At 40.5% G+C, this 20,119-nt stretch overlaps 1 long non-coding RNA gene across 1 annotated transcript; it reads left to right on the forward strand.

Moving 5' to 3' along the window:
• The first annotated feature begins 3,136 nt into the window (after positions 1-3,136).
• LOC140611937 (uncharacterized) lies at positions 3,137-19,420 on the forward strand. The gene is made up of 3 exons (XR_012013241.1): positions 3,137-3,392; positions 4,911-5,032; positions 19,054-19,420. It is a non-coding gene; the product is annotated as an uncharacterized lncRNA (long non-coding RNA).
• Positions 19,421-20,119: the final 699 nt, after the last annotated feature.

The following is a 20,119-nucleotide window of genomic DNA, read 5'->3' on the forward strand; positions in this document are numbered from 1 at the left end:
GAAACAAAATCATTTTTAAACTCCATGCTAATAAAGTGCAGTTGAAACTACTATGCCATTAAAAATAAGACATATACCATTATTACTGGCTGTATGAACTTAAGCAACTTACTTTGATAAAATGTGGCCAGGAATATTTCATGTACAGCCAAGGGGCTGCTTATGCAGAGACTATCTTCAGGTTATCATTTATGATTTATTGATAGTCTTTGGATACAGTGGCTCTGCTAGTTATGAATATATCTATTTTTAGTTTCACAAGCCCCCAATAATTTATCTTTTTTAAAAGATGAAGATTAATTAGAACTTCAAGGAACTGGCAGCCCCAATGGCCCAGCAATTTGGTGCTGCCTGCAGCCCGGTGTATGATCCTGGAGACCCGGGATCAAGTCCCACGTCAGGCTCCCTGCATGGAGCCTGCTTCTCCCTCTGCCTGTGTCTCTGCCTCTCTCTCTCTCTCTCTCTCTCTCTGTCTGTAATGAATAAATAAATAAAATCTCTATTAAAAGAAAAAAGAAAAAAAAAAAAGAACTTCAAGGATCCTTAAAGATCATCTAGGCTACCTTCTTTCCCCATATTTATATATGGTAGGGACAGTAGGGTGTGGAGCAGGAAGTTTAAAGCAGTTACATCATTTACCTAATGTCATTTATCTACTAAGAGGATAAGCTTGTATAGTACTCAAGTCTCTCCCTTCTTGGCTTATTTCTACGCTTATGAGAAACTTAGTCAAATATCAAATATATTTAAGAGTAAGATTCTAATAGTATCTATCATATTTGCCTGACATTACCAATCTAATTGAGCCCTAATTTTTAATGTACTATAATTTCAAACTTTCCTTCAAGACCACAGTTGGGTCAAACTCCCTGCTATATTTCAAACAAATCAGCATATCAAATAACTCAATCAGTTTGTATAAAATACCTTCCTCCTCATTTGTCACGAGAAAATAAAATGGACTCTTCTAACTACTTAAGATAATTGAACAATATTGACATTATCATCTACACATATGTTACACGATGGGCCATATGACTAAGGATAAGAAGCCAGGCCAATAAGAACAGTGTTCCAAAGACTCCAGACCAGAGTGAGTGGATAAGCTGAAGAATGTAATATACAATAAAATGGGTTCTTAGTGATGTGGAGAACAAAGGCAAAAGAAAAAAATATCCTTTTTGCAGCTCATTGACACGTACTTAAGACAGGCATAATGACCTTCCTCGAGGAGTGTAGTGTCCTTCAGGTTCATATTTTCCTAAATGCAAAAGCCCAACCTCCAAGATCCTATAAAAAATCTCTTTGATGGGCACCTGGGTGGCTGAGTCAGGTAAGTGTCCAACTCTTGATCTCAGCTCAGGTCTTCATCTCAGAGTCGTGGGTTCAAGCTCTGGTTGGGCTCCATGCTGGACTCGATGTGGAGCCTACCTAAAAATACTACTACTACTACTACTACTAATAATAATAATCCCTTTGGAAACTTCCTTTATTTCTACCCCACCCCCAAGATGTATGTTAGCCATCATCTCCCAAGCATATGGCCCACTGATATATATCTGAAGGGTTTCATGACTAAGATTTTACTAGACAATAGTAGTAAATGACCTTAACCTAACAATAACTAGCTCCTCAAGGTCCTCGAAACCTTGCTTCCAAATTCCTTAGAAACTATGCTATTCTTAACTCCCTCCCAACTTAAAAGCATATAATCAGCCACTCCTCATGACCCTAGTATGGGTCCTATCCCTGGGCTTTAATAAAACCACCCTTTTGGCACCAAAGACATCTCAAGACTTCTTTCTTGACCTGAAGAAATTTAGCTCCTGAACCCCAACATTTTCACATCATTTTGACATCCAAATGTCTGGCCTAAGTCTTCTCATCTGAACTCTGAGCTTTGGTGTAAACTTGGGGTTTTCTCTCCTCTCCCTTTACTTTCATTCTACGGGCTTTTCAAGGAGTACAGTCTTATTGGAACACTTTCATATCAGTTGCTCAGACTATAATCCTCTGGCCCATGGCTACACAGGGAGAAGGCCTACCTCTCCTAGCTGGAAGTTAGTTCACTGGTCAGAATGGTAATCAGACCCAGAAACTTGGTGCCCTCTCTTTATTCCTGTCCTTATACAAAGTTGTCTGCCTTGGGCATGGGAGAGCCACCTAAGTCACCAGGACAGCTGCCAATCTTAAGGTTCCCATGTGAGGGTTCCTCCTCATAGGTCTAATGTGACCCCCTCCTCATCTCTGGTCTAGCCACTTCTGTCCACAAAACCTCCACTCAGAGCCAGCCGAAACCAATACCCAACTGAATCACAACCCAACTGGAAACTATTTCTGACAGAATTTAGCTGTAAAAGACTACATGTGTTGGAACGTCATTTAGACCATGATGGATTTCTATCTTTACTCTTTTCCGTCAATGTCCCCTACTAACTACTTAAATTACAAAATTGGGTTATTTCTCCTTATAAAACTTTCCTAATATTTTCCATAGGCTAAAAATGGTGGGTTCTTGGCAGCCTGACCTTTACAGCACCACAAGGCTAGTTAAAGGCCCAGCAAGGCAAGGCCTTCAGAATGCCCTTTAACCCACTGGAAATAATTCAGATTGCACAATTTAGGAAAGGGTTGATCTTCTGTCCCATGGCATGGCCTCAATGATCTACCATGTCTCTGCTGCAGGAAATATGCCAATGGACAGAGGTATCACAGGTCCAGGCCTTCGTAGCTCTAAATCAGGACCCGGACCTAAGGGCCTCTTGTGGAATGTGTTTGGTCACTAACGGGGCCAGTAAACTCTCTTCTGATATATCGGATGATAATTGTCTAAATAGGCCTCCTCCTCATAGAACTCATGTTGCTGGAGGAAACACAGGCCATTCCTAACAAAGGGGATGCTGACCCTCTCTTGCTGTTCCCTCCTAATAGATATGGGGGCTTCTTCCTCGTTCATTTCCTGGGTCAATGCCTACGATAATCGGAGCCAACTGTGGTTACTCAACCTTGGGATGGGGACGGGAAGGAATATTCCCAAGCAGCTGCCAAAACTCCTTTTGTTTTGGAAACGTTCCCTATCTTCGCTGGCATAGAGACTGCATATTTCAACTTGGTTGGAAAAAAGTGTGGTGTCTGCTCAACTGTCGGAGCTGACCAGCTTTAGAGCCAGGGATCCTCTTTCTCTATCTTCTGGCAGTACTTCACCTTTTCTGCCTCCTCCCCATCCTCTTGTTTCTGAACCACCTTGGGTGTGGCCTGTATAGCTGGTTCCTATACCAGCCTGAGTGCCTCTGGCTCCATAGATGCCTTCTCCTCCTAACCTTGCTATAAAGGAACAAAGAGCTCCTTGGACTTACACTACCCACTCCGGATTTCCCCACCGGTGCCCCCAGGTAAACATTAACAATGGAGAACAAACTGATTGACTTATAAGTGGACCCAGGTGGAACACAACTCAGTATTTAAACTAATTTAAGTTTGTTGGTTTAATTAAGATAGACATGTCTTTGGAGTAATCAGCAGTAAATATGAAACTTTTATTCTACCAAGGTTTACTAAAGATCAAAAAAAGCCTGCATTATCTTTGTTGCAGTTTGTTAACAAAAAGATGACTTAAAATGATGGTTAATTTTCTCTGTCTCAATTTCTTTGCGTGAATTTTAAGAAGCTTTCAAAGCCTTTGGTAACCAGAAACTTTGAAGTTTTACTCGAATGATAGATTCAGATTGAATTTATTGGATGTCCTGGTCTTTTCCAAATAGGATGAAGTGCTAAAGTTTTGATTATAGAACAGAGGTTTGTGCTTTTGACTTCTTATTGCAAAGAAACTTAGGATAATTGGGCCTGTTGGAAAATAGGCTTAGTGCTTAAGTGATGCATAAAATTGCCATCTAAAGAATTCTGGTGTAACAGTTCATAATTGGTTATTACTTCGTTTTTACTGGAGATTAAGGTTCCTAAGAGTTAAGACTGATGGAAATAAGGGAAGCAACTCTGTATGTAGGAAAGTAGGAGATGTATGAGTAAGATGTAAGGAACAGGAATATATTTTTGCTGAAGGTAAAAAAGAGTAATTTTGTACTAAAATGAGACTGATTGTGTAGAGAGAAATGGCTTGAGACAAAATCTGAGTGCAAAAGAAAGTTGTAGAAGGTTTGTGAAGGGAAATCTTTGGAAAGATATTTTATGTGTGGTCAGGATGGACTAAGGTTAAAATGAATGCATTTTAAAATGCCCTGGTTATATAACTGGAATTTGCTTTCTCTCTATTAAAAAGAAAGTTTTCTTGGATTGCTGGTCTGCTCTTGATAAGAAAACAAAAATAAAGTTTTCTCTTTTCTTTGTCAGCCCAGAAAAACCAGTTTCTATGTTTTGTCTTTATCAGGTCTTTAATGATCTATAATCTTATCTAGGCATGTGCTTTAAAATATTCTAAGGTTTCAACAAACTTCCCTGAGATTTCAATCCTAAATGAGTTTTCTAACTAATTAGGCTTGTTTACTCGATAATTTACATTCTGGTATAAGGTCATCTGTCGATATCCTGATTATTGAAGTGCTACTTGTCATAAAAATAACAGAATTTCCTGTCAGCTACGTCATAATGAACTCTCAGATCATTAACAGTGTTTATTTCTGAGTTTTTGTCATTTATAACTGTTCTGATGCTCTTGCAAAATGTTGTTTCATCTTTAAGGAGATTCATAAAAAGGACTTTTAGGACAAATACAGGTATTTGGTATCTTTAAGATTCTAAAACTGAAATGAGTAAGGATTTCAGAACTAACAAGAAAGCTACATTCAAACTGAATAAGAATTAGTAGCATGGAATTAAGTGAACCAAAGATGATGATTATAGTTTTGTGACTCTTGTTTGAAACACTACTGGTTCTCTCATGTTTGCTTTTCCAGATTAAGGAAACTTTCTCCTAAGATACCTATGACTTATAGAAATGTGATAAAATATTTCTTGAACAAATTGAAGCATTTAACTTTTCTCCCTACCTGAACCCTCTGAAATTCAGAAAGTCTCAGTAAGTATTCTTTCTTTCATGGCAATCATAGTTGTTTGCATAAATTCAAGAAGAATTTGTTCTTCTTATAACAGGACATCATTTAAAACATTGGTTATTTTACCAAGGCTTTGACTGGAATATCATATTTGAGAAAAATATCCATAGACTCAGATATGATCAGACAGCTCTAAATAATTGAGGTTGACTTTATAAAACATGGAGCCATAAAGTCCCTCAGAAATGTTGGCCTGATACTTTGCTTACAGAGTTCCCAGCAGCTTTTCCAGATAAGTAAAGAATGTCACTAGCTGGTAGGTTCAGGGACCTCAGGATACCTTGGGGACCTTGGGAAGATGAATTTACCCAAATCTGTAAGTATTACAGTTATGTTTCTGTCCTAGAAAGGCTACTAAAAGTTCAATCTAGATTCCTTATGAATAGTTCCAGCAAAGCAAATTTTGAAAAATCTATATGGTCAATTACTATTCTTGCTGAGCTTATGTAAGTAATTAAGCCAACTGTGTTGAGGATTGAAATTGTTTTACAAACAATTTAGTCTCCATTTGGCTATCACTGGAAATAAGGGTGATTCTAGGGAGAAAAATTATGTTTTATCACTGTATCTTTGAAGATGTTAAATTCTAGTTCTGGTTGACTTTGAATGTTTGTTTTTGCTTAAGCTAAACAACTTGAGGTAAACTTTAGAGAAATTGCCATAATAGCTCACATTTAGACAACCTTCATCCTTGTTATTCTGTGAGGATAATAACAGGATCCCATGGGCATATGACTATTTGAACAACTGGAAAAATGGGAGACTCCCCAAAAATTATATAACTAGCACCTTGAGCAATTCTTTTGGCTAAAATGACAAAATCACTCCTTAAAAGCCAGAGCCTACCCCACTCCGTGGGATTAACTATGGATTTGTGGAAGTAATGGACAGCCCCGCTTTCCTTATGATCATATTATTACACTTGAGGATGCCCATACACCCAGACAAATCTCGTTCCACTTGCCAGTGAGTCCTCATAATTAGGATATTGTTAAGGCTAAACATCAAAAGGAGAGGGCTTCTTGGTGGTTTTATCCTTTAACCATATTTGTCTCAGACTCTGCCTCTAATGATAAAAAGTTGCAAATAGAAGCCTTAGCCAAGCATACAGTGACCATCTTTAAGCTAGACAAGCAGTCACCCACAAATTCAAAAGGTGGTCCTCCAAAACCAAATGGCCCTTCACATCCTGACTGCAGCTCAAGGGGGAATCTTTGCTTTATTAAAACTGAGTGCTATGTATATATTCCAGATTACCACAAAAACATGCCAGGGTTATATGGATACCCAAAGGTAGGTGCTTTAAATAATCCCTCTCTTTCATTTAATGATTGGTTAAAATCATGGATCGGAGGAGGATTTTTGTCAACTATCAAAGGACTCTGATTGTGCTTCTTTTTCTTTTTGTTATTCTAATCATGTTTTGCTGTTTTCTCCTATGTCTCTTCAGCTGGTGCCCAGACTCTTTCACTGCCCTATCTTTAAGCCAACAGAAGATCCTTTCTACTCAGGGAAATTCATACATGTGGTCTCCTTTGGATTCAGCTGCCTCTGCCTTTCATAATTCCTATACATATAAGTCCCCAAGTGATCAATGGTGACCCGTAGGTAGGGAAATCTTTATGTCTCTATTCAGCAGGAAAAAGTTATAGAAGATGAGCCCTTCTACCCTCAGCAACCTTAAATATTTAGGGGTCAAAATTGTTCAGGGGGAATGATGTGGAGAAAGCTAAAAGGAAAAAAAATTCCTTTGCAGTCCATTGACAAAATACTTGAGACAGGCAGAGTGATCTTCCTCAAGGAGCTTAGCTGCTTTGATATTAATACTTTGCTAAAAGCAAAAGGCAACCTCAGCTTGATATTATCCCAACCTTCAGGATCCTATAAAAAAAAAAAAATCTCCTTGGAAACTTCCTTTATCTCTACTCCTACCAAGATATATGTTAGCAATCATCCCTCAAGCAGATGGCCCATTGATATATATCTGAAGGGTCTCATGACTTAATGTCTTACTAGATATTAGTAAATGACCTTATCCTAACAACAGCTAGCCCCTCAAGGTCCTGTAGACCTTCCTTCCAAGTTCCTTAAAGACTATGCTTTCCCTAATCCAATCCCCGCAACCTCAGTGCAGCTCTTTCTGCCCAGGGGTCTGGTCCTCATGCTTTAATAAAACCACTCTATTTGCACCAAAGACACCTCAAGAATTCTTTCTTGACCATTTGCTCCTAAACCCCAACATTTTCACATTATTAGGATTTTGCTATTGTTTCTTCTTCTTTTTGATTATTTGTTTTTTGGTATAGCACATATAAGGCAATAAGAATAAAGAGAAATAAACAAAAAGCAGAATCATACCTACAAATACAGAAAACTAACTGATGATTGCCAAAAGGGAGGGGCATGGAAGTTGAAAAAATGAGTGAAGGGGAAGGGGAGATACAGGTTTCCAGTTATGGCAAGAATAAGTCACAGGAATAAAATGCACAGCAGAAGGAATATAGTCAATGATATTGTAGTAGTGTTGCAGGATTTCTTTTCCTTTGGTACTTGCAGTTATTGGTCACACCCCTTGGAAGAACAAAGAGGTAGACCAGATGACTAGTGGTGGACAGCAAAACAAAGTTTATTGAGGGATAGTACAAATCTCCTGAAAAGGGAGGAGGCCTGAGAGGGTTGCCGTTAGGTTTTCTAAGTCTAGGGGTTTTTATGGGAATGTTGGCCAGCTGCCTTATTCTGATTAACCCTCCATGCACCTATCACCCAATCAGGTTTTTGTTCTTATGCTCATCTACCTGTCATGTAGTTGTTCACATGGGAAAGGGTGGAGGGCTCCTTCTAGTGTGGTGTAGAGTAACAGGATGGGGTTGTTTTAGCGGTTGTTTCCTCTTAGGATGGGGACCCCTTGCCCCTGTCTGCCTTTCTTGCAACTATCCTCCATTAATAATGGTATATTAGGACAGATGGCAGCTACACTCATGGTGAACATAGCATAATGTATAAACTTGTCAAATCACTATGTTATACACCTAAAATTAATGTAACATTGTGTGTCAGCTATGTTCAAATTAAAAAGAAATTAAAGAGAATAAAGGAAACGTTTTGTTTTTTGACCTAGCATGGATGGATGACAGGAAGAATACCGAATTACTCTACTTTTTGTTTGTCTTGGAGTTCTCTGGCATGGAAAATAATCAAGTTGAAAAGGTACAGAGTAGTAAGAAGTAGTATGACATATTTTTTTTACTTATTTAAATAGTTTACTTAAATTCAATTTGCCAACATATAGTATAACACCCAGTGCTCATCCCATCAAGTGCCCTCCTTGGTGCCCATCACCCAGTCATCCATCCTCCCACCCACCTCCCCTTCTGCAACACTTTGTTTCCCAGAGTTAGGAGTCTTTCATGGTTTGTATGATATAATTTTTTTAAGTGGTCCATGGAGTTAAAAAACATCTGGAATTTGAATCCAGATTCTTCTCTCGTGAGCTATGGTCTCGTACAACTTATTTGTTCTGAGTCTTGCTTGATAATATCAATTGTTCCACTCCCGGAGGATTGAGTATTATGAAATAATGTATGAAAGGCACTCTGTGCCATACTATGAAATAATGTATGAAAGCATAATATATGGTAGGTAATAGAGGACAGAAATCCCAAAGAAGAGGACATCTAAGAATTCTAATTAAGACAATCTTTCAAAGCCTGGAAGAATCACATCCCAATGTACTAAAATAATTTATAAGAGTAATTAATGATGTTATTGCCAGTAACCTTTGAGAAGTCATGGCAAATGATAGCTGTGTTAGATTGTTGTCCCAATTTTTAAGAAAGGAGAGAAGAGAGGATTCTTAAAATTTAGTAATTCTAACCAACCTGCTAGATGTTTTAATCCCCTGGACCTTCCAGATTCATTATGGATTATGAAATAGATATTCTATTTGAAATTTTAAAAGAAAGTTGTAATTGCTGAAGCAAGCATTTAGCCAAGTGCAAGTCTGCAAGTCGTGCTGAAGGTAACCAGATTTTCCTTTTTTTGGAGGGGCTGAAAGACTAATCAGAGAAACGTCAAAATGCCATAGACATGGTGTATCTGCATTTCAACAGAGCATGTGACAAAGATTTTATGAACCTTTAATATGTTAATGTGCATTATGACTATTGGAGGAAATCTATTGACCGCCCCCCCCCTCTTTTTTTTTTGGTAAAGCAACTAGTAACATCTGAAAGAACTCTGGTTGAACAAAACATCATTGGGAAATATTTGTCTTGGCCTAACCTGGACAGTAACACTCTGTACTGGTTAGGCAACTTTTGGGATATTGGGTTTATTTTCAGACAACAATTTTTTTAAAGATTTTATTTATGCATGAGAGACACAGAGAGAGAGAGAGAGAGAGAGAGAGGCAGAGACACAGGCAGAGGGAGAAGCAGGCTCCATTCAGGGAGCCCGATGTGGGACTCGATCCTGGGACTCCAGGATCATGCCCTGAGCCAAAGGCAGGCGCTAAACCACTGAGCCACCCAGGGATCCCTGAGACAGCAATTTTTTTTAAAGAAATCCTAACAAACTAGTTTGTCCAAAGGAGGGATCTGGCATAATAGATTATATAAAGCTATATTGGAAAGGAAATAATTAGTAACTGTTATGTGTACTCACCAAATCATACCTTGAAATCTTAACCCCCGATGTTATGGTATTAGGAGGTGGGGGGCTTTGAAAAGTGATTAGGTCATGAGTATAGAGCCTTCATGAATAGGATCAGTGCTCTTAAAAAAGAGATTGCAAAGAGCGTTCTTGTCCCTTCTGACATGTGAAGAGGCGGTGAGAAAAGCACTAATTAAGAACCAAGAAATGGGCTCTCACCAGACTCCAGATCTGCCAGCGCTTAGATCTTGGACTTCCCAGCCTGCAGAATTCTGAGAAATCAATGCTTGCTGTTGAAGCCACTTAGTATATGGCATTGTTGTGATAGCAGTCCAAATACACTAAGAATTATGGAGCAATGAAAGATACCTCTGGGAGTAGGGCTGTCCTATGAGCCAATTTCAAAGTTTTCAATATGTGTTATATGGGGGAAGAAATTAGAATCATTCCATTTAGCTTAAGCAGCCAGAGACAGGAGTACCTTGTACAAGTTATAGGGAGGTGGATTTGGGCTGGAGATAGAGTTTGTGAGAGCACTGGTCTGGGCACCTGCCAGATGAGAATTACATGCCCAGTTCAGCCCCTTCCTTGCTAGGCAGCCTGCAGCAAAGGACCTAACCTCTTGGGAACTCCGTTTTCTCATCTGTCATAGAGGCAAGCCCACAGAGACACTGCAAAGGGAAAAGTCCTTTCCGGAGTTATAAAAGATCCACACAATTCCTGGCACATAATAAGAACTCAGTAAGTGGTATTACAGTTTTATTATTAACAGAGTTGCCCAGTAATGCAAAGGATGAAGAATATCTGATGGTGGAGAGTACCTCAATAGTGAAAATGATCAAGCACAATTTTAATCTTTTAAAACAACAAGCCTACTGTGGGCAGCACACATCAGAGAGAGTTGTGACTCAGTCCCTCTCTTTGTCTGCTAGCAATCGTACGGACTAGCAGGGACTAGCAGGGCAGATGGGCAAGTGTATTTTTTTCTTTTGTATATATTTTTTTTTATTGGAGTTCAATTTTCCAACATACAGCATAACACCCAGTGCTTATCCCATCAAGTGCTTCCCTCAGTGCCTGTCACCCAGTCACCCCAGCCCCCCGCCCTCCTCCCCTTCCACCACCCTTTGTTCATTTCCCAGAGTTAGGAGTCTTTCATGTCTGTCACCCTTACTGATATTTCCCACTCATTCTCTCTCCTTTCCCCTATAATCACTTTCACTATTATATTCCCTGAAAGAATGAGACCATATAATGTTTGTCCTTCTCCGACTGACTTACTTCACTCGGCATTATACCCTCCAGTTCCATCCACGTTGAAGCAAATGGTGGGTATTTGTCGTTTCTAATGACTGAGTAATATTCCATTGTATACATAAACCACAGCTTCTTTATCCATTCATCTTTCGATGGACACCGAGGCTCCTTCCACAGTTTGGCTCTTGTGGACATTGCTGCTAGAAACATCGGGGTGCAGGTGTCCCAAAATTTCACTGCATCTGTATCTTTGGGGTAAATCCCCAGCAGTGCCATCGCTGGGTCATAGGGCAGATCTAGTTTTAACTCGTTGAGGAACCTCCACACGGTTTTCCAGAGTGGCTGCACCAGTTCACATTCCCACCAACAGTGCAAGAGGGTTTCCCTTTCTCCACATCCTCTCCAACATTTGTTGTTTCCTGTCTTGTTAATTTTCCCCATTCTCACTGGTGTGAGGTGGTATCTCATTGTGGTTTGATTTGTATTTCCCAGATGGCAAGGAATGCGGAGCATTTTCTCCTGTGCTTGTTGGGCATATCTATGTCTTCTTTGGTGAAATTTCTGTTCTTTTACCCATTTCATGATTGGATTGTTTGTTTCTTGGGTGTTGACTTTGGTAAGTTCTTTATAGATCTTGGATACTAGCCCTTGATCTGATTTTCATCTGCAAATATCTTCTCCCATTCTGTAGGTTGTCTTTTAGTTTTGTAGACTGTTTATTTTTCTGTGTAGAAGCTTTCTATCTTGATGAAGTCCCAATAGTTCATTTTTGCTTTTGTTTCCCTTGCCTTCATAGATAGATCTTGCAAGAAGTTGCTGTGGCCAAGTTCAAAAAGGGCGTTGTCTGTGTTCTCCTCTAGGATTTTGATGGATTCTTGTCTCACATTTAGATCTTTCATCCATTTTGAGTTTATCTTTGTGTAAGGTGTAAGAAAATGGTCTAGTTTCATTCTTCTGCACGTGGCTGCCCAATTTTCCCAGCACTATTTATTGAAGAGACTGTCCTTTTTCCAGTAGATAGACTGTCCTGCTTTGTCAAATATTAGTTGACCATACAGTTGAGGGCCCATTTCTGGGTTCTTTATTCTGTTCCATTGATCTATGTGTCTGCTTTTGTGCCAGTACCACACTGTCTTGAGGATCACAGCTTTGTAGTACAACTTGAAATCCGGCATTGTGATGACCCCAGCTGTGGTTTTCTTTTTCAATATTCCTCTGGCTACTTGGGGTCTTTTCTTTCTTTCTTTCTTTCTTTTTTTTTTTTTTCTGATTCCACACAAATCTTAAGATTATTTGTTCTAACTCTCTAAATACCAAGACCATGGTATTTTGATTAACTGTAAATTGCCCTGGGTAGCACTGACATTTTCACAATATTAATTCTTCCAATCCATGACCATGGAATATTTTTCCATCTCTTTGTGTCTTCCTCAATTTCTTTCACAAGTATTCTGTAGTTTTTAGGGTATAGATCCTTTACATCTTTGGTTAGGTTTATTCCTAGGTACCTTATGCTTTTGGGTGTAATTGTAAATGGGATTGACTCCTTAATTTCTCTTTCTTCAGTCTCATTGTTAGTGTATAGAAATGCCACTGATTTCTGGGCATTGATTTTGTATCCTGCCACACTGCCGAATTGCTGTATGAGTTCTGGCAATCTTGGGGTAGAGTCTTTTGGGTTTTCTATATACAGTATCATGTCATACTGTACATAGAAAGTATGTACATATCATGTATCTGCGAAAAGGGAGAGTTTGACTTCTTCCTTGCCAGTTTGAATGCCTTTTATTTCTTTCTGTTGCCTGATTGCTGAGGCTAAGACTTCTAGTACTATGTTGAATAGTAGTGGTGAGAGTGGACATCCCTGTCATTTTCCTGATCTTAGGGGAAAGGCTCCCAGTGTTTCCCCATTGAGAATATTTGCTGTGGGCCTTTTTTAGATGGCTTTTAAGATGCAGAGGAATGTTCCCTCTATCCCTACACTCTGAAGAGTTTTGAACAGGAATGGATGCTGTATTTTGTCAAATGCTTTCTCTCCATCTATTGAAAGGAGCATATGGTTCTTGTTTTTTCTCTTGTTGATATGATCTATCACATTGCTATATGAGTGTTGAACCAGCCTTGCATCCCAGGGATAAATCCCACTTGGTCATGGTGAATAATCTTCTTAATGTACTATTGGATCCTATTGGCTAGTATCTTGAGAATTTTTGCATCTGTGTTCATCAGGGATATTGTCTATAATTACCCTTTTTGGTGGGGTCTTTGTCTGGTTTTGGAATCAAGGTGATGCTGGCCTCATAGAACAAGTTTGGAAGTATTCCATCCGTTTCTATCTTTTGGAACAGCTTTACTAGAATAGGGATTGTTTCTTCTTTAAACGTTTGATAGAAATTCCCCTGGGAAGCCATCTGGCCCTGGACTTTTGTGTCTTGGGAGTTTTTGATGCCTGCTTCAATTCCCTCCCCAGATATTGCCTTGCTCAGGTTTTCTATTCCTTCATGTTCCAGTTTTGGTAATTTGTGGTTTTTCAGAAATGCGTCCATTTCTTCTAGATTGTCTAATTTATTGGTATATAGCTGCTCACATATGGTTCTAAAATCATTCATATTTCCTTAGTATTGGTTGTGATCTCTCCTTTTTCATTCATGATTTTATTGAGTCTTTTTTCTTTTTAATAAGGCTGGCTAGTGGTTTATCTATTTTATTAATTTTTCAAAGAACCAATTCCTGGTTTTGTTGATCTGTTCTATAGTTTTTCTGGTCTCTATTTCATTGAGTTCTGCTTGAATCTGTATTAACTCTCTTCTGATGGGTGTAGGTTTTATTTGCTACTCTTTCTCCAGTTACTTTAGGTGCAAGGTTAGCTTGTGTATGTGAGTTTTTTCCAACCTTTTGAGGGATGCTTGTATTGCAGTGTATTTCCCTCTTAGGATTGCTTTTGCCGTATCCCAAATATTTTGAATGGTTATATCTTCATTTTCATTAGTTTCCATGAATCTTTTAAATTCTTCTCTAATTTCCTGATTGACCCATTCATCTTTTAGCAGGATGCTCTTTAACCTCCACGTGTTTGAGTTTCCTCCGAATTTCTTCTTGTGATTGAGTTCTAGTTTCAAAGCATTGTGATCTAAAAATACACAGAGGACAATCCCAATCTTTTGGTATCGGTTGAGACCTGATTTGTGACCCAGTATGTGGTCTATTCTGGAGAAAGTTCCATGTGCACTTGAGAAGAATGTGTATTCAGTTGCATTTGGATGTAAAGTTCTGTAAATATCTGTGAAATCCATCTGGTCCAGTGTATCATTTAAAGCTCTTGTTTCTTTGGAGATGTTGTGCTTAGAAGATATGTCATTTGCAGGAAATGCCGGGTTGAAGTCTCCCAGTATTAATGTATTATTATCTAAGTATGTCTTTACTTTGGTTATTGACTGATATATTTGGCAGCTCCCACATTAGGGGCGTAAATATTCATGATTGTCAGATCCTTTTGTTGGATAGACCCTTTAAGTATGATATAGTGTCCCTCTTCATCTCTTACTACAGTCTTTGGGATAAACTTTAATTTATCTGATATGAGGATTGCTACCCCTCCTTTCTTTTGAGGACCATTTGAATGGTAAATGGTTCCTCAACCTTTCATTTTCAGGCTGTAGGTGTCCTTAGGTCTCAAATGAGTCTCTTGTAGACAGCAAATAGATGGGTCTTGCTTTTTTATCTAGTCAGAAACCCTGTGTCTTTTGATGGGATCATTTAGCTCATTCACATTTAGAGTTACTATCGAAAGATATGAATTTAGTGTCATTGTAGTACCTATTCAGTCCCCATTTTTGTGGATTATTTTTTGTATATCCTCTTTCCTTTACAGAGTCCCTCTTAATATTTCTTGCAGAGGGATCCCTGGGTGGCGCAGCGGTTTGGCACCTGCCTTTGGCCCAGGGCACGATCCTGGAGACCCGGGATCGAATCCCACGTCGGGCTCCTGGTGCATGGAGCCTGCTTCTCCCTCTGCCTGTGTCTCTGCCTCTCTCTCTCTCTCTCTCTGTGACTGTCATAAATTAAAAAAAAATATTTCTTGCAGAGCTTGTTCGGTGGCCACATATTCTTTCAGTCTCTGCCTATCTTGGAAGCTCTTTATCTCTCCTTCTATTCTGAATGAGAGCCTTGCTGGATAAAGTATTCTTGGCTGCATGTTCTTCTCATTTAGCATCCTGAATATATCCTGCCAGCCCTTTCTGGCCTGCCAGGTCTCTGTGGAGAGGTCTGCTGTTAATCTAATATTTTGCTCCATATAAGTTAGGGATCTCTTGTCTCTTGCTGCTTTAGTGATTTTTCTCTTTATCTTTGGAATTTGCAAGTTTCACTATTAAATGTCGAGGTATTGAATGGTTTTTATTGATTTTTGGGGGCTCCTCTCTATCTCCTGGATCTGAATGCCTGTTTCCTTCCCCCAAATTAGCGAAGTTCTCAGCTATCATTTGTTCAAATATGCTTTCTGGCCCTCTGGCCTTCACAGTGCCCTCTGGAACCCCAATTTTTTTTTTTTATAATTTTTTTTTTTACTTATTTATGATAGTCACAGAGAGAGAGAGAGACAGACAGACAGACACAGGCAGAGGGAGAAGCAGGCTCCATGCACCGGGAGCCCGACGTGGGATTCGATCCCGGATCTCCAGGATCGCGCCCTGGGCCAAAGGCAGGCGCTAAACCGCTGCACCACCCAGGGATCCCTGGAACCCCAATTATACATAGATTTTTTCCTTCTGAGGCTGTTATTTATTTCCCTTAACCTTTCTTCGTGGTCTTTTCATTGTTTTTCTTTTTAACTCAGCTTCCTTCCTTGCCATCAACTTATTTTCTATGTCACTCACTCTTTCTTCTCCCTCATTAACCCTCATCATTAGGACCTCCAGTTTGGATTGCATCTCATTTATTTGATTTTTAATTTCAGCCTAATTAGATCTAAATTCTGCAGTCATGAAGTGTCTTGATTCCTTTATGCTTTCTTCTAGAGCCACCAATAGCTTTATAATTGTGCTTCTGCATTGGCTTTCTGATATAGAATTGTAATCCAAATTCTGTAACTCTGGCAGACAGTACTGTTTCTGATTCTTTGTTTTGTGGGGAGTTCTTCTTTCTAGTCATTTTGCTCAGTGCAGAGTGGCTGTATGAGTGGGCTGAGTCAAGAATATCAACCACGACCTAAGTAAATTTCACCCTAGATGATTCTGCCGAGGTCAGAGACCAGAAATTGAAAACAAAGATCAGAGCAAAATAAAACAAAAGGTCCACTAAAGTGAAAACCACATTTTAAAACAAAGTAGTAAAAAATAAAAGGCCAAGAATCCTAAAGTATAAGATAAAAAGAAAAAGAAAAAGGAGAAGTATAAAAGTGGGGGGGGGGGGTACTGGGAGATGGTGGTGGTGATAATGTTGTAGTGGAGGGAGAATGTAGTCTACCTGAGGGGTCCTAGAGAGTGATCCTCTTGGTTCTGGGTTATTAAGTTCTGTATGTTAGAAGATGCTCAGTCCCAAATTTATATAAACCAGAAATACTTGTAGAGGACCCCAGGATTGACCACCAAAACATAAATGAGATAAAAGAGGGGGACAGAATGGGAATGAGGAATCTCACAGAATGAACCAGGATGGCATAGTAGTTGGTTCTGGGTGCATGCTGGTCATGGTTTATAAGAATTTAACTTCTGCCATTATAGAACAAAATGAGGCAGAGAAAACAAAAAACACAAAACAAACAAACAAACAAAAAAAACCCCATATCTTATATATCTCCCAAAATTGAGTATGTGGAAGGGAATCTAGAAGTGGAAAATATATCTAAGACTTGTAGTTGTAGAAATATGAAAGTCAAAAAGGAAGAAACTTAAAAATGAAGAGGTGGTAAATTATTGTAGTTAAGGTTGGAAAAGAGAAAAAAACCTGGAAATTTACAGTCTGATATAAAAACGCTTTGTACTGGAAAAAGGAAGATAAAAAAAAGGAGGAGTATCCTCTGGTTCTATATATTCTAAGTCCATGGACTTCCCCTGGAGCTTCCCAGCCTGCTGGGTCCGGGGCTCGCCCTTCCCCCGTCCTTCCAGCTGGTCTCCCGGGGGCGGGGCCTGCGGTGCTGCGTCTCAGGTGCGCGCCCCTGGGGGATGCCCCGCCCCCGCCAGGTGCCCCCCAAGGCCCGCGTCCCTCTGGGATCGCTCCCGGGAGCCCCCGAAGGCAGCAGGGCACAGCCCCCTCCCCGGGGACCCCTCCCGACCCCGGCTTCCCCCGAGGCCCCGGGTGCGCTCCAGCCCTGCCCCGAGATGGGCCGCGGTGGGGGTGCGCTCTCCCCCGGCTCCCTCCTCTGCTCGTGACCCCGGGACCTGGGGCTCCCCCGCCCTCCTGCCGGCCTGCCCGACCCCCTGCAGGCCTTTCCCTCCGGGGAGAGGAGGGCGCTTCCCGGGGGCTGGGCCTGCCTGTCCCCAGGCTCTCCCCGGCCCCTTAGCCCAGCTCCCCTCGGGGCCCTCCCTCTCTTGTGTCTTTTTTTTTTTCCCCACCTTGCTGCCTTGTTAGAAGCAAAAACCTTTCCCTCTGGAGCATTCCAGCTGTGCTCTCTTTACATCTCAGGTAGAGTTCAAGGTTTTTAGGATGGTTTGAAAGTTATCCAGGTGGCAGCTCAGCGGTTTAGCGCCGCCTTCAGCCCGGGGCGTGATCCTGGAGACCCGGGATCGAGTTCCGCATCGGGTTCCCGCATGGAGCCTGCTTCTCCTTCTGCCCCTCTCTCTCTCTTTCTCTCTCTCTCATGAATAAATAAATAAAATCTTGAAAGAAAGAAGAAAGAAAGAAAGAAAGAAAGAAAGAAAGAAAGAAAGAAAGAAAGAAAGAAAGAAAGTAAGTTATCCAGGTAAGTTGGTGGGGCCAGGTGAGCTGAGGACCCCCACTCCTCCACCGTCTTACCCTCCTCTCCTGTGATGGGGCAAGTGTATTAACAAACCGTAACTCAAGGACAAATGCCATCAATGCTGTAAGAGCCTCAGAAAGTAAGAGCACAAATGCTAAACCTTTTGAGGGAAATATGGAAGGCTTCATGGTTTTCAGTGGGGCGGGGAGAGAAGCAGAGCATCACTCCCGGGGGGACTACCACGTGGAGAAGCTGTAGGCAGGAAAGCACAGGGATATATCCAGAGAAGCAGCGCAGTTGGAAGGGATGCACTGCCCAGACTTAACGGACAATGAAACCGAAGTCTGGATGATATGGGGTAGGAGAGTCAGAGAATGAGTCTTGGGTTTAACCTGGGGAGGGATAGGACACATCTGAAGGGAGAGGAGTGACTTCATCATTACCGTGCTTTGGAAAACCGAATCTGGTGGTGGCAATACAATTGGCTCTCCTAAAACAGGAAGGCCAGTATGAATATAGCTTAGAAGGCATAAATAAATAAATAAATAAATAAATAAATAAATAAATAAATAAATAAATAAATAAATAAATAAAAGGTTTTAAAGGAGAAGTTCAAGTAGGATAAAGAGGCATGAGAACACGGAGGAAATCCCTAATGAGACATAAATGAAGAGTGGCCTGTTAGGGAAGATTTGACAACGGAGCATGTGCTGGTCTCACGTGAGAGTGAGTTTTAGTTAAGTAGGTTTTAGTAGGAACTTTTGAAGAGCAGGTCAATGCCATTTCTTCACACAGTTACCCTTACTAAATGGATGACGGCGGATGAATACATGAATGATTTAGCTTGAGTTCTAAAGGGAAGAGCAGGAGATGGTAATGAAGAACCAGAAGCTTGTGAGAGTCATTTTGAGAAGACAAGGCTGGTTGGATAGACACAGGAGTTAAGGAGCATGTGTCTGTTTGTCTGTCTGTCGGTCGGTCTAGGAGCTGAGTTAGGACCAAATCCAGCCCAGCACCTTGTTTCTGTGCAGCCCCTGCGCTAAGAATAATTGTTACATCTTTCGATGACTGGAGAAAATCCAAAGAAGATTAACATTTCATGACCTGTGAAAATGAAATGAAACTCAATTTTCAGTGTCTGTAAATAAAACTGATAACCTTTTTATTATTTTCTTATTACAGAGGGAACCAGCTTGCCCATTATAGGAGCGGTAACAACGTGCTAAGCATCACATCAATGTTATCTACGGAATTCTCACTACAACCCTATGAGATTTAATTCATTGTTGCCATTTTACTGATGAGCAAAAAGAAGGTCATGTTTCAGCCAAGGTCACACAGTGTCACACTTACACCCACATCAGTCTGCTTTGCCAGATTTCCCACATTCTCCTATGGTAAAAGCACAGATCTTAAGAGTAGTGGGATCATGATGTATTTAAAAAAGAGGATTTGGGAGTATGTTGAATGTTTGGAGGGCAGTTTGGGAACTGAATCAGCGGAAGGGAATGGCTTGGGCAGACACACCTCTAAGAGACGTGTATGAATAACTCACTAATTCTTATAACTCTTCCAGGAGTTGGATACGGTTATTAACACCCTATGCAAAAACAAAAACAAAAAACAAAACAAAACAAAACAAAACACCCTATGCTGGAGGAGTGGTCTTGTTTAACACCAATTCCCAGGTAAAAAGGTCCAGCAGGTGGATATTCTAACATTTTGGGTCTTTGACAGGTGACAACACTAGGCCACCTCAGGCTCATCCAACCCTAAGTATCTAAGATCCCTCGTTCGGAAGCAATTAGGGATGATTGCTACAGATTCGGCTTTTACCCTTTCTCCTGCATTTGTGCCTTAATATGCTAAAGAGACTTCCTGAATCACGACAAACCAATCAGCATTTGAAGAGATGCAGTGGATGAGTGTAAAGTTCAGGTAGAGAAGGGTGAAGGCAAGGAATTCTGTAGGAAGCCTGGAGGCAGAGGACAGTCTAAAGGTTTCTGCAGGGGTAGACTTCTGACAGTGGTTTGCAGCCTTTTACATGGGTGTTTATCCCCGTGATTGTCCCCTTCGGCTCTTAAAGCAGCCACTGTCCCACATGGAATTTACTTCTGGCTGCTGCTGACAAAACAGGAAGTGATCAGAATCCAATCTGCTTTTTTCGGCTTTCTGAACTTCAGGCGTTTAAAAAACAAGTTTTTAGCAGTGGATTTACGGCTTTACTTTTCCACCTCTGGTTCTTACA

Source organism: Canis lupus, chromosome 20 (genome assembly GCF_048164855.1).
Source record: "Canis lupus baileyi chromosome 20, mCanLup2.hap1, whole genome shotgun sequence".
NCBI classification, from domain to species: Eukaryota; Metazoa; Chordata; class Mammalia; order Carnivora; family Canidae; genus Canis; species Canis lupus.